This window comes from Hordeum vulgare, chromosome 4H, assembly GCF_904849725.1.
Source record: "Hordeum vulgare subsp. vulgare chromosome 4H, MorexV3_pseudomolecules_assembly, whole genome shotgun sequence".
NCBI lineage: Eukaryota > Viridiplantae > Streptophyta > Magnoliopsida > Poales > Poaceae > Hordeum > Hordeum vulgare.
The window spans coordinates 566,106,336-566,119,541 of record NC_058521.1 but is presented as its reverse complement, the minus strand read 5'-3'; positions in this window follow the sequence as shown (position 1 = coordinate 566,119,541).

The following is a 13,206-nucleotide window of genomic DNA, read 5'->3' as shown; positions in this document are numbered from 1 at the left end:
AAGTCTCTTTACTCGTTCCGTAATACAAGATCCCGCAACTTACATTAAGTTACATTGCTTGCAAGGCTTGTGTGTGATGTTGCATTACCGAGTGGGCCCCGAGATACCTCTCCGTCACACGGAGTGACAAATCGCAGTCTCGATCTATACTAACTCAACGAACACCTTTGGAGATACCTGTAGAGCATCTTTATAGTCACCCAGTTACGTTGCGACGTTTGATACACACAAAGCATTCCTCCGGTGTCCCTGAGTTATATGATCTCATGGTCATAGGAACAAATACTTGACACGTAGAAAACAGTAGCAACAAAATGACACGATCAACATGCTACATCTATTAGTTTGGGTCTAGTCCATCACATGATTCTCCTAATGATGTGATCCCGTTATCAAGTGACAACACTTGCCTATGGCCAGGAAACCTTGACCATCTTTGATCAACGAGCTAGTCAACTAGAGGCTTACTAGGGACAGTGTTTTGTCTATGTATCCACACAAGTATTGTGTTTCCAATCAATACAATTATAGCATGGATAATAGACGATTATCATGAACTAAGAAATATAATAATAACTAATTTATTATTGCCTCTAGGGCATATTTCCAACAGTCTCCCACTTGCACTAGAGTCAATAATCTAGTTCACATCACCATGTGATTCCAATGAATCCAACACCCATATAGGTATGGGGTCTGATCACGTCTTGCTCGTGAGAGAGGTTTCAGTCAACGGTTCTGAAACTTTCAGATCCGTGCGTTCTTTACAAATCTTTATGTCATCTTATAGATGCTGCTACTACGTGCTATTCGGAAATGCTCCAAATATCTACTCTTCTATACGAATCCGTTTCACTACTCATAGTTATTCGGATTAGTGTCAAAGCTTGCATTGATGTAACCGTTTACGACAAACTCTTTAATCACCTCCATAATCGAGAAAAATTCCTTAGTCCATTAGTTACTAAGGATAAATTTCGACCGCTGCTAGTGATTCAATCATGGATCACTCTCTGTACCTCTCAACATACTTTGAGTCAAGGCACACATCAGGTGCGGTATACAGCATGGCATACTTTAGATTCTACGGCTAAGGCATAGAAGACGACCTTCGTCTATTCTCTTTATTCTGCCGTGGTTGGGTTTTGAGTCTTACTCAAATTCACACCTCACAACGCAACCAAGAACTCCTTCTTTGCTGATCTATTTTGAACTCTTTCAAAAACTTGTCAAGGCATGCATCTTGTTGAAACTTCTATTAAGCGCTTTCGATCTATCTCCATAGATCTTTGATGCTCAACGTTCAAGTAGCGTAATCCAGGTACTCCTTTGAAAACTTCTTTCAAACAACCTTGTATGCTTTACAGAAATTCTACATTACTTCTGATCCACAATATGTCAACCACATATACCTATCAGAAATTCAATAGTGCTCCCACTCACTTCTTTGGAAATACAAGTTTCTCATAAACCTTGTACAAACCCAAAATCTTTGATCATCTCATCAAAGTGTATATTCCAACTCCGAGACGCTTGCACCAGTCCATTGAAGGATCACTGGAGCTTGCATACTTGCTAGTATCTTTAGGATCGACAAAACCTTCTGGTTGTATCACATACAATGTTTGCTCAAGGAAACCGTTGAGAAAACAATGTTTTGACATCCTACGTGCAATATTTCATAAATAATGCATCAACAACTAACATAATTCTAACAGACCTTTAGCATCGCTACGAGTGAGAAAGTCTCATCATAGTCAACTGTTTGATCTTGTCGAAAACATCTTTGCGACAAGTCGAGCTTTTCTTAATAGTGACTTATCACCATCATCATCTGTCTTCTTTTAAAGATCCATTTTTACTCAATAGTCCTATGACCATCAAGTACTTCTACCAAAGTCTACACTTTGTTTTCACACATGGATCCTCTTTCGGATTTCATGGCTTCCAGCCATTTGTCGAAATCTGGGCCCACCATCGCTTTCTCCATAACTCGTAGGTTCACTGTTGCTCAACAACATGACCTTCAAGACAGGGTTACCGTACTACTCTGCAGCAGTACGCGACCTTGTCGACCTACGAGGTTTGTAGTAACTTGATTCGAAGCTCAATGATCATCATCATCAGTTTCCACTTCAATTGGTGTAGGCGCCACATGAACAACTTCATGCGCCCTGCTACACACTGGTTGAAGTGATGGTTCAATAACCTCATCAAGTTCTACTACCCTCCCACTCAATTCTTTCGAGAGAAACCTTTCCTCGAGAAAGGATCCGTTTCTAGAAACAAACACTTTGCTTTCGGATCTGAGTTAGGAGATGTACCCAACTGTTTTGGATATCCTATGAAGATGCATTTATCCGCTTTGGGTTCGAGCTTATCAGACTGAAACTTTTTTCACATAAGTGTCGAAACCCCAAACTTTCAAGAAACGACAGTTTAGATTTCTCTAAACCTCAGTCTATACTGTGTCATCTCAACGGAAATACGCGGTGCCCTATTTAAAGTGAGTGCGGTTGTCTCTAATGCATAACCCATAAACGATAGTGGTAATTCGATAAGAGACATCATAGTATGCACCATACCAAATAGTGCGTGGCTATGACGTTCAGACACATCATCACACTATGATGTTCCAGGTGGCATGAACTGCGAAACAATTTCCACATTGTCTTAACTGTGTACCAAAACTCGTAACTCAGATATTCATTTCCATGATCATATCATAGACAGTTTATCCTCTTGTTACGACGAACTTCACTCAGAAACGGAATTGAACTTTTCAACATTTCAGACTTGTGATTCATTAAGTAAATACTCCTGTATCTACTCAAATCGTCAGTGAAGTAAGAACATAATGATATTCACTGCGTGTCTCAGCACCCATTGGACTGCATACATCAAAATGTATCACTTCCAACAAGTTACTATCTTATTTCATCTAATTGAAAACAAGGCCTTGCTCATGTGGTATGATTTGCATGTCACTAGTGATTCGAAATCAGGTGAGTACAAAGATCCATTAGCATGGAGCCTCTTCATGAAATTTATACTAACATGACTCAAGCGGCAGTGCCACAAGTAAGTGGTACTATCATCATCAACTCGTATCTTTTGGCACCAATATCATGAACATGTGTAACACTACGATCGAGATTCAATAAACCATTGAAGGTGATTATTCAAGAAAATAGAGTAATCATCATTCTCTTTAAATGAATAATCGTATTGCAATAAACACGATCCAATCATGTTCATGCTTAACGCAAGCACCAAATAACAATTATTTAGGTTTAACACCAATCCCGATGGTAGAGGGAGCGTGCGACGTTTGATCATATCAACCTTGGAAACACTTCCAACACGTATCGTCACCTCGCCTTTAGCTAGTCTCCGTTTATGCCGTAGCTTCCATTTCGTGTTACTAATCACTTAGCAACCGAACCGGTATCCAATACCCTCATGCTACTAGGAGTACTAGTAAAGTACACATCAACATCATGTATATCAAATACACTTCTTTCGACTTTTGCCAGCCTTCTTATCTACCAAGTATCTAGAGTTGCTATGCCTCAGTGACTGTTCCCCTCATTATAGAAGCACTTAGTCTCGGGTTTGGGTTTAATCTTGGGTCTCTTCATTAGTGCAGCAACTGTTTTGCCCTTTCACGAAGTATCCCTTCTAGCCCTTGCCTTTCTTGAAACTTAGTGGTTTTACAAACCATCAACTATTGATGCTCCTTCTTGATTTCTACTTTCGCAGTGTCAAACATTGCGAATCGCTCAAGGATCATTGTATGTATCCTTGATATGTTATAGTTCATCACGAAGCTCTCACAGCTTGGTGGCAATGACTTTGGAGAACTATCACTATCTCATCTAGAAGATTAACTCCCACTTGATTCAAGCGATTGTCGTACTCAGACAATCTGAGCACATGCTCAACGATTGAGCCTTTCTCCTTTACTTTGTGGACAAAGAATCTTGTCGGAGGTCTCGTACCTCTTAACAAGGGCACAAGCATGAAATCACAATTTCATCTCTTTAGAACATCACTTATGTTCCGTGACGTTTTACAACGTTTTCGGCGCCTTGCTTCTAAGCCATTAAGTATTTTTGTACTGAACTATCGTGTAGTCATCAGAAACGTGTATGTCGGATGTTCACAGCATCCACAGACGACGCTCGAGGTGCAGCACACCGAGTGGTGCATTAAGGACATAAGCCTTCTGTGCAGCAACGAGGACAATCCTCGGTTTTACAGACTCAGTCTGCAAAGTTTGCTACTATCAACTTTCAACTAAATTTTCTCTAGGAACATATAAAAACAGTAGAGCTATAGCGCAAGCTACATCGTAATTCGCAAAGACCATTAGACTATGTTCATGACAATTAGTTCAATTAATCATATTACTCAAGAACTCCCACTCAAAAAATACATCTCTCTAGTCATTTGAGTGGTACATGATCCAAATCCACTATCTCAAGTCCGATCATCACGTGAGTCGAGAATAGTTTCAGTGGTAAGCATCACTATGCTAATCATATCAACTATACGATTCATGCTCGACCTTTCGGTCTCGTGTGTTCCGAGGCCATGTCTGCACATGCTAGGCTTGTCAAGCTTAACCCGAGTGTTCTGCGTGCGCAACTGTTTTGCACCCGTTGTATGTGAACGTTGAGTCTATCACACCTGATCATCACGTGGTGTCTCGAAACGACGAACTGTAGCAACGGTGCACAGTCGGGTAGAACACAATTTCGTCTTGAAATTTTAGTGAGAGATCACCTCATAATGCTACCGTCGTTCTAAGCAAAATAACGTGCATAAAAGGATTAACATCACATGCAATTCATAAGTGACATGATATGGCCATCATCACGTGCTTCTTGATCTCCATCACCAAAGCACCGGCACGATCTTCTTGTCACCGGCGTCACACCATGATCTCCATCATCATGATCTCCATCAACGTGTCGCCATCGGGGTTGTCGTGCTACTCATGCTATTACTACTAAAGCTACGTCCTAGCAAAATAGTAAACGCATCTGCAAGCACAAACGTTAGTTATAAAGACAACCCTATGGCTCCTGCCGGTTGCCGTACCATCGACGTGCAAGTCGATATTATCTATTACAACATGATCATCTCATACATCCAATATATCACATCACATCGTTGGCCATATCACATCACAAGCATACCCTGCAAAAACAAGTTAGACGTCCTCTAATTTTGTTGTTGCATGTTTTACGTGGTGACCAAGGGTATCTAGTAGGATCGCATCTTACTTACGCAAACACCACAACGGAGATATATGAATTGCTATTTAACCTCATCCAAGGACCTCCTCGGTCAAATCCGATTCAACTAAAGTTGGAGAAACTGACACTTGCCAGTCATCTTTGAGCAACGGGGTTACTCGTAGCGATGAAACCAGTCTCTCGTAAGCGTACGAGTAATGTCGGTCCAAGCCGCTTCAATCCAACAATACCGCGGAATCAAGAAAAGACTAAGCAGGGCAGCAAAACGCACATCACCGCCCACAAAAACTTTTGTGTTCTACTCGAGAAGACATCTACGCATGAACCTAGCTCATGATACCACTGTTGGGGAACGTCGCATGGGAAACAAAAATTTTCCTACGCGCACGAAGACCTATCATGGTGATGTCCATCTACGAGAGGGGATGAGTGATCTACGTACCCTTGTAGATCGTACAGCAGAAGCGTTAGTGAACGCGGTTGATGTAGTGGAACGTCCTCACGTCCCTCGATCCGCCCCGCGAACAATCCCGCGATCAGTCCCACGATCTAGTACCGAACGGACGGCACCTCCGCGTTCAGCACACGTACAGCTCGACGATGATCTCGGCCTTCTTGATCCAGCAAGAGAGACGGATAGGTATAAGAGTTCTCCGGCAGCGTGACGGCGCTCCGGAGGTTGGTGATGACCTTGTCTCAGCAGGGCTCCGCCCGAGCTCCGCAGAAACGCGATCTAGAGGAAAAACCGTGGAGGTATGTGGTCGGGCTGCCGTGGAAAAGTCGTCTCAAATCAGCCCTAAAACCTCCGTATATATAGGTGGGAGGGAGGGGAGGAGGCAGCCTCAAAACCTAAAGGTTTGGCCAAAATTGGAGGTGGAGGAGTCCTACTCCAATCCTACTTGGAGTAGGATTCCACCTTCCCACTTGGAAACTCTTTCCACCTTGTGTTTTTTCCTTCTCAAACCTTATGGGCCTTAGTGGGAACTTATTCCAGCCCACTAGGGGCTGGTTTATCTCTTCCCATAGCCCATGAGACCCCTTGGGGCGTGACACCCCTCCCGATGGTCCCCGGCACCCCTCCCGGCACTCCCGGTACACTACCGATGAGCCCGAAACTTTTCCGGTAATGCACGAAAACCTTCCGGTAACCAAATGAGGTCATCCTATATATCAATCTTCGTTTCCAGACCATTCCGGAAACCCTCGTGACGTCCGTGATCTCATCCGGGACTCCGAACAACATTCAGTAACCAACCATATAACTCAAATACGCATAAAACAACGTCGAACCTTAAGTGTGCAGACCCTGCGGGTTCGAGAACTATGTAGACATGACCCGGGAGACTCCTCGGTCAATATCCAGTAGCGGGACCTGGATGCCCATATTGGATCCTACATATTCTACGAAGATCTTATCGTTTGAACCTCAGTGCCAAGGATTCATATAATCCCGTATGTCATTCCCTTTGTCCTTCGGTATGTTACTTGCCCGAGATTCGATCGTTAGTATCCGCATACCTATTTCAATCTCGTTTACCGGCAAGTCTCTTTACTCGTTCCGTAATACAAGATCCCGCAACTTACATTAAGTTACATTGCTTGCAAGGCTTGTGTGTGATGTTGCATTACCGAGTGGGCCCCGAGATACCTCTCCGTCACACGGAGTGACAAATCCCAGTCTCGATCTATACTAACTCAACGAACACCTTCGGAGATACCTGTAGAGCATCTTTATAGTCACCCAGTTACGTTGCGACGTTTGATACACACAAAGCATTCCTCCGGTGTCCGTGAGTTATATGATCTCATGGTCATAGGAACAAATACTTGACACGCAGAAAACAGTAGCAATAAAATGACACGATCAACATGCTACATCTATTAGTTTGGGTCTAGTCCATCACATGATTCTCCTAATGATGTGATCCCGTTATCAAGTGACAACACTTGCCTATGGCCAGGAAACCTTGACCATCTTTGATCAACGAGCTAGTCAACTAGAGGCTTACTAGGGACAGTGTTTTCTCTATGTATCCACACAAATATTGTGTTTCGAATCAATACAATTATAGCATGGATAATAAACAATTATCATGAACTAAGAAATATAATAATAACTAATTTATTATTGCCTCTAGGGCATATTTCCAACAGGTTGTTCTATTTATATGAGTAATATCTTTTATGGTCATTGCTACTGCAACAATAGACCTTCCAACGGCGCTAGAAATAAGCGTGCTGACGGGAGACTATTCTTGTCTTGATACTCCTCAGCAACGGCACCAGGAATCTTTCTGCTACGGCTACGCCTTTAGGGACTTCCTTGGCAAATATGCAAAGGATTCCCCCATGGACTTGGCGCCTTGCATTGGTGTTCCCTTGAAGCGGAAAGGGTGATGTAGCACAGGGGCGGTAAGTATTTCCCTCAGTTTTGAGAACCAAGGTATCGATCCAGTGAAGGATTGTCACAAGTACCTGCACAAACACAAAGAGCTTGCACCCAACGCTATGAAGGGGTTGTCAATCCCTTATAGATTGTTTGCCAAGTGAGAACTGAAAGCAAAAATAAACAAACCAAAGTAAAAGAGAAAGTGGAAACGATAGGTGTGAATAGACCCGGGGGCCGTAGTGTTCACTAGTGGCTTCTCTCATGAAAGCAAGTAGACGGTGGGTGAACGAATTACTGTCGAGCAATTGATAGAACCGCGCAAAGTCGTGACGTTATCTAAGGCAATGATTATATCTATAGGCATCACGTCCAAAACAAGTAGACCGATACTTTCTGCATCTACTACTATTACTCCACACGTCGACCGCTATCCAGCATGCATCTAGTGTTTTAGGTTCATGAGAACATAGTACCGCCTTAAGCAAGATGACATGATGTAGATGGACAATCTCATATCTATGATAAAAGCCCATCTTGTTACCCTTGATGGCAACAACATGATGCGTGCCTTGCTGCCCCTTCTGTCACTGGGAAAGGTCACCACACGGTATGAACCCAAAACCAAGCACTTCTCCCATTGCAAGAATCATAGATCTAGTTGGCCAAACAAAACCCAAGGCTCGGAGAGACTTAAAAGGATATCAAATCATGCATATAAGAAATCAGCAAAGACTCAAATATATATCATAGATAATTTGATCACAAATCCACAATTCATCGGATCTCGACAAACACACTGCCAAAGAGGATTACATCGGATAGATCTCCATGAAGATCATGGAGAACTTTGTATTGAAGATCCAAGAGAGAGAAGAAGCCATCTAGCTACTAACTACGGACCTGTAGGTTTGAAGTGAACTACTCACGAGTCATTGGAGGGGCGATGATGTTCATGTAGAAGCCCACCAACTCCAAAGTCCCCTCCGGTAGGGCACCGGGAAGGGTCTCCAGATGAGATCTTGCGGAAACGGAAGCTTGCGGCGGCGGAAAAGTGTTTTCGTGGATTCCCCTATTTTTTGTATTTTAGGGAATATATAGGCGAAGGAGCTAGGTCAGGAGGCGCCAGGTAGGCCACAAGCCTGGTAGTCGCCGATCCCCTAGTGGCGGCTATTGGGCTTGTGGGCCCCCTGTGGCTCTCCTGCCTTGGCCGTCAAGTCCCCTGATCTTCTTTCGTTCTGGAAAAATTTATTTCGGGGATTTTATTCCGTTTGGACTCCGTTCCAAAATCAGATCTGAAAAGAGTCAAAAACACAAAAAAAAACAGGAACTGGCACATAAAACATCCAAAGATGACAAGATAACAGCATGAAACCATCAAAAATTATAGATATGTTTGAGACGTATCAGTCATGCACCCAATGTGAGGGGTTTGTTTATATTGAATCTCGATAGTGATGATGCACATATACATAACATTGATGGCAAACGATGTCGAGTTGATAATGATAGCACCACTTTCTTGTGGCACTCCCGCTTAGATCATAGTGGTATAAAACGCATGAAGAAACTCCATGATGATGGAGTTACGAAGTCACTTGATTTTGAATCACTTGACACATGTGAACCATGCCACATGGGCGAGATGACTAAGATTCCATTCTCCGGAACAATAGAGTATGCAAGTGACTTGTCGGAGATCATACATACTGATGTGTGCGAACCAATGAGCATAGAGGCGCGCAGTGGTTATCGTTATTTTCTCACCTTCAAAGATGATTTGAGTAGATATGGTTATATTTACTTGATGAAACACAAGTCTGAAATGTTTGAAAAGTTCAAGCAATTTCAGAGTGAAGTTTAGAATCATCGTAACAAGAAGATCAAATTCCTGCAATCGGACCGAGGAGGTGAGTATCTGAGCTATGAGTTTGGCACTCACTTAAGACAATGTGGAATTGTTTCACAGTTGACACCGCTTGGATCACCATAGCGTAATGGTGTGTCTGAACATCGTAATTGTACTTTGTTAGATATGGTGTGTTCTATGATGTCTCTTACCGATTTGCCTTATCGTTTTGGGGTTATGCATTGGAGACAACTGCATTCACTTTAAATAGGGCACCATCAAAATCCATTGAGACGATGCCATATGAACTGTGGTTTGGCAAGAAGCCAAAGTTGTCGTTTCTTAAAGTTTGGGGATGTGATGCTTATGTCAAAAAGCTTCAGCCTGAAAAGTGCGTCTTCATAGGATACCCAAAAGAGACAGTTGGCTACACCTTTTATCTCAGATCTGAAGGCAAACTGTTTGTCGCTAAAAATGGAGCTTTTCTTGAGAAAGAGTTTCTCTCGAAAGAATTGAGTGGGAGGAAGATAGAACTTAATGAGGTTATAGAATCTTTACTTCAACCAGAGAGTAGCGCAACATAGAAATATGTTTTTGTGGAACCTACATCAGTTGAAGGGGAAGCTAATGATGATGATCATGAAACTTCAGATCAAGTTGCTATCGGACCTCATAGGTTGACAAGGGAAAGTACTGGTCCTAAGTGGTACGACAACCATGTCTTATCAATCATGTTGTTAGACAATGATGAACTTACGAGCTATGAAGAAGCAATGGTGGTCCCGGATTCCAACAAATGGTTAGAGGCCATGAAATCCGAGATAGGATCCATGTATGAAAACAAAGTATGGACTTTGCAAGTATTACCTGAAGGGCGAAAGTCCATTCAGAACAAATGGATATTTAAGTAGAAGGCAGACACGGACGGTAATGCCACCGTCCATAAAGCTCGACTTGTGGAAAAGGGTTTTTCACAAGTTCAAGGAGTTGACTACGATGAGACTTTCTCACCCGTAGAGATGCTTAAGTCCGTCGGAATCATGTTAGCAATAACTACATTTTTTGATTATGAAATTTGGCAGATGGATGTCAAAACAGCGTTCCTTAATGGTTTCCTTAAGGAAGAGTTGTATATGATGCAACCGGAAGGTTTTGTCGATCCATAGAATGCTCACAAAGTATATAAACTCCGGTGATGCATTTATGGACTGGTGCAAGCATCTCAGAGTTGGAATCAACGCTTTGATGAGGTGATCAAGGCGTTTGGGTTTATGGAGAAGCTTGTATTTACAAGAAAGTTAGTGGGAGCTCTATAGCGTTTCTAATATTGTATGTGGATGACATATTGTTGATTGGAAACAATATAGACCTTTCGGGAAGTGTAAAGGATTATTTGAATAGAAGTTTTTCAATGAAGGACCTAGGAGAAGCTGCTTACATATCACGCATCAAGATCTATAGAGATAGATGAAGACATTTAATAAGACTTTCACAGAGCACATACCTTGACAAAATTTTGAAGAATTTCAAAATGGAACAGTCCAATAAAGGGTTCTTGCATGTGCTACAAGGTGTGAAGTTGTGTAAGACTCAATGCCCAGTAGCTGCAGAAGATAGAGAAACGATGAGTGTCGTCCCCTATGCTTCAGCCATAGGCTCTATCATGTATGCAATGTTGTGCACAAGACGTGATGTCAGCCTTACCATAAGTATGGTGGGAAGGTTTCAAAGTAATACAGGAATGGAGCACTGGACAACGGTCAAGAATACTCTGAAGTACCTAAAAAGGACTAAGGAAATGTTTCTCGTTTATGGAGGTGACAAAGAGGTTGTCGTGAAGGGTTACGTCGATGCAAGCTTTGACACTGATCCAGATGACTCTAAGTGACAAACCGGATACTTATTTATACTTAATGGGGGTGCGGTAACTTGGTGCAGTTCCAAGCAAAGCGTGGTAGCTGGTTCTACATGCGAAGCGAAGTACATAGCTGCTGCAGAGGCACCTAAAGAAGGTGTTTGGATGAAGCAGTTCATGACAGATCTTGGAGTTGTGCCCAGTGCACTGGATCCAATGACTCTGTTCTGTGACAACACTTGTGCCATTGCTCTATCCAAGGAACCAAGGTTCAATTCCATCCGTGATTACATCAAAGCGGACGACATATATTTGCAAAGTGCACACAAATCTGAATGTTGCAGACCCGTTGACTAAGCCTCTTCCACGAGCAATACATGATCAACACGAGAACTATATGGGTGTCAGATTCGTTACATTGTAAATCACATAGTGATGTGAACAAGATTATTGACTCTAGTGCAAGTGGGAGACAGTTGGAACTATGCCCTAGAGGCAATAATAACATAGTTATTATTATATTTCCTTGTTCAAGATAATCATTTATTATCCATGCTAGATTTGTATTGAATGGAAACTGAGATACATGTGTGGATACATAGACTACACACCGTCCCTAGTAAGCCTCTAGTGGACTAGCTCGTTGATCAAAGACGGTCAAGGTTTCCTGGCCATAGACAAAGTGTTCTCACTTGATAACGAGATCTCATCATCAGGAGAATGATGTGATGTACAAGACCCAAACTATGAACGTAGCATGTGATCGTTTCGTTTTATTGCTACTGTTTTTCTGCATGCCAAGTATATGTTCCTATGACCATGAGATCATGTATCTCACTGACACCGGAAGATACCTTGTGTGTATCAAACGTCACAACGTAACTGGATGACTATAAAGGTGGTCTACAGGTATCGCCTAAGGTGTCTGTTAAGTTAGCATGGATCAAGACTGTGATTTGTCACTCCGTATGAGGGAGAGGTATCTGGGGGCCCACTCGGTAATAAAACATCACAACAAGCCTTGCAAGCAATGTGACTAAATAGTTAGCCATGGTATTTTGTATTACATAAAGAGTAAATAGACTTGCGAGTAACGATATTCAAATAGGTATAGATATACCGACGATCGAATCTCGGGCAAGTAACTTACCGAAGGACAAAGGGAATGTTATACGGGATTAACTGAATCCTTGACATAGAGGTTCAACCGATAAAGATCTTCATAGAATATGTAGGAGCCAATATGGACATCGAGGTCCCACTATTGGTTATTGACCGGAGAGTGGCTCAGGTCATGTGTGCATAGTTCTTGAACCCGCAGGGTCTGCACACTTAAGGTTCGGTGACGTTACGTTGAATTATGTATGTTGGTGACCGAATGTTGTTCAGAGTCCCGGATGAGATCCCGTACGCCATGAGGAGTTCCGGAATGGTCCGGAGACGAAGATTGGTATATAGGAATGGTATATTAGGATGCTGGAAGGTTTTGGGTATTTCCGGTAATGTACCGGGAGTGACGAATGGGTTTCAGGGGTCCACCTAGAGGGGCCACCCACCCGGAGAGGGCCACATAGGTGTAAAAGGTGGCGCACAAGCCCCTAGTGGGCTGGGTGGCCAGCCCAATAGGCCTATGCGCCAAACAGAGAGGAGGTGGGGCAAACCTACTAGGAGGACTCCTCCTCCACCAAACCGAATTGGAGGAGGACTCCTCCCCCTCCTTGGTGCGCCAACCGAACCCTAGGGGTTTTCCCTAGGGTGCCACCCTTCCTCCCACCTATATAGTGGAGATGAGAGCGGCTAGCCGCACCTTAAGCCACGACGCAACCCCTCTCCCTCCACTACTTCGTGACAC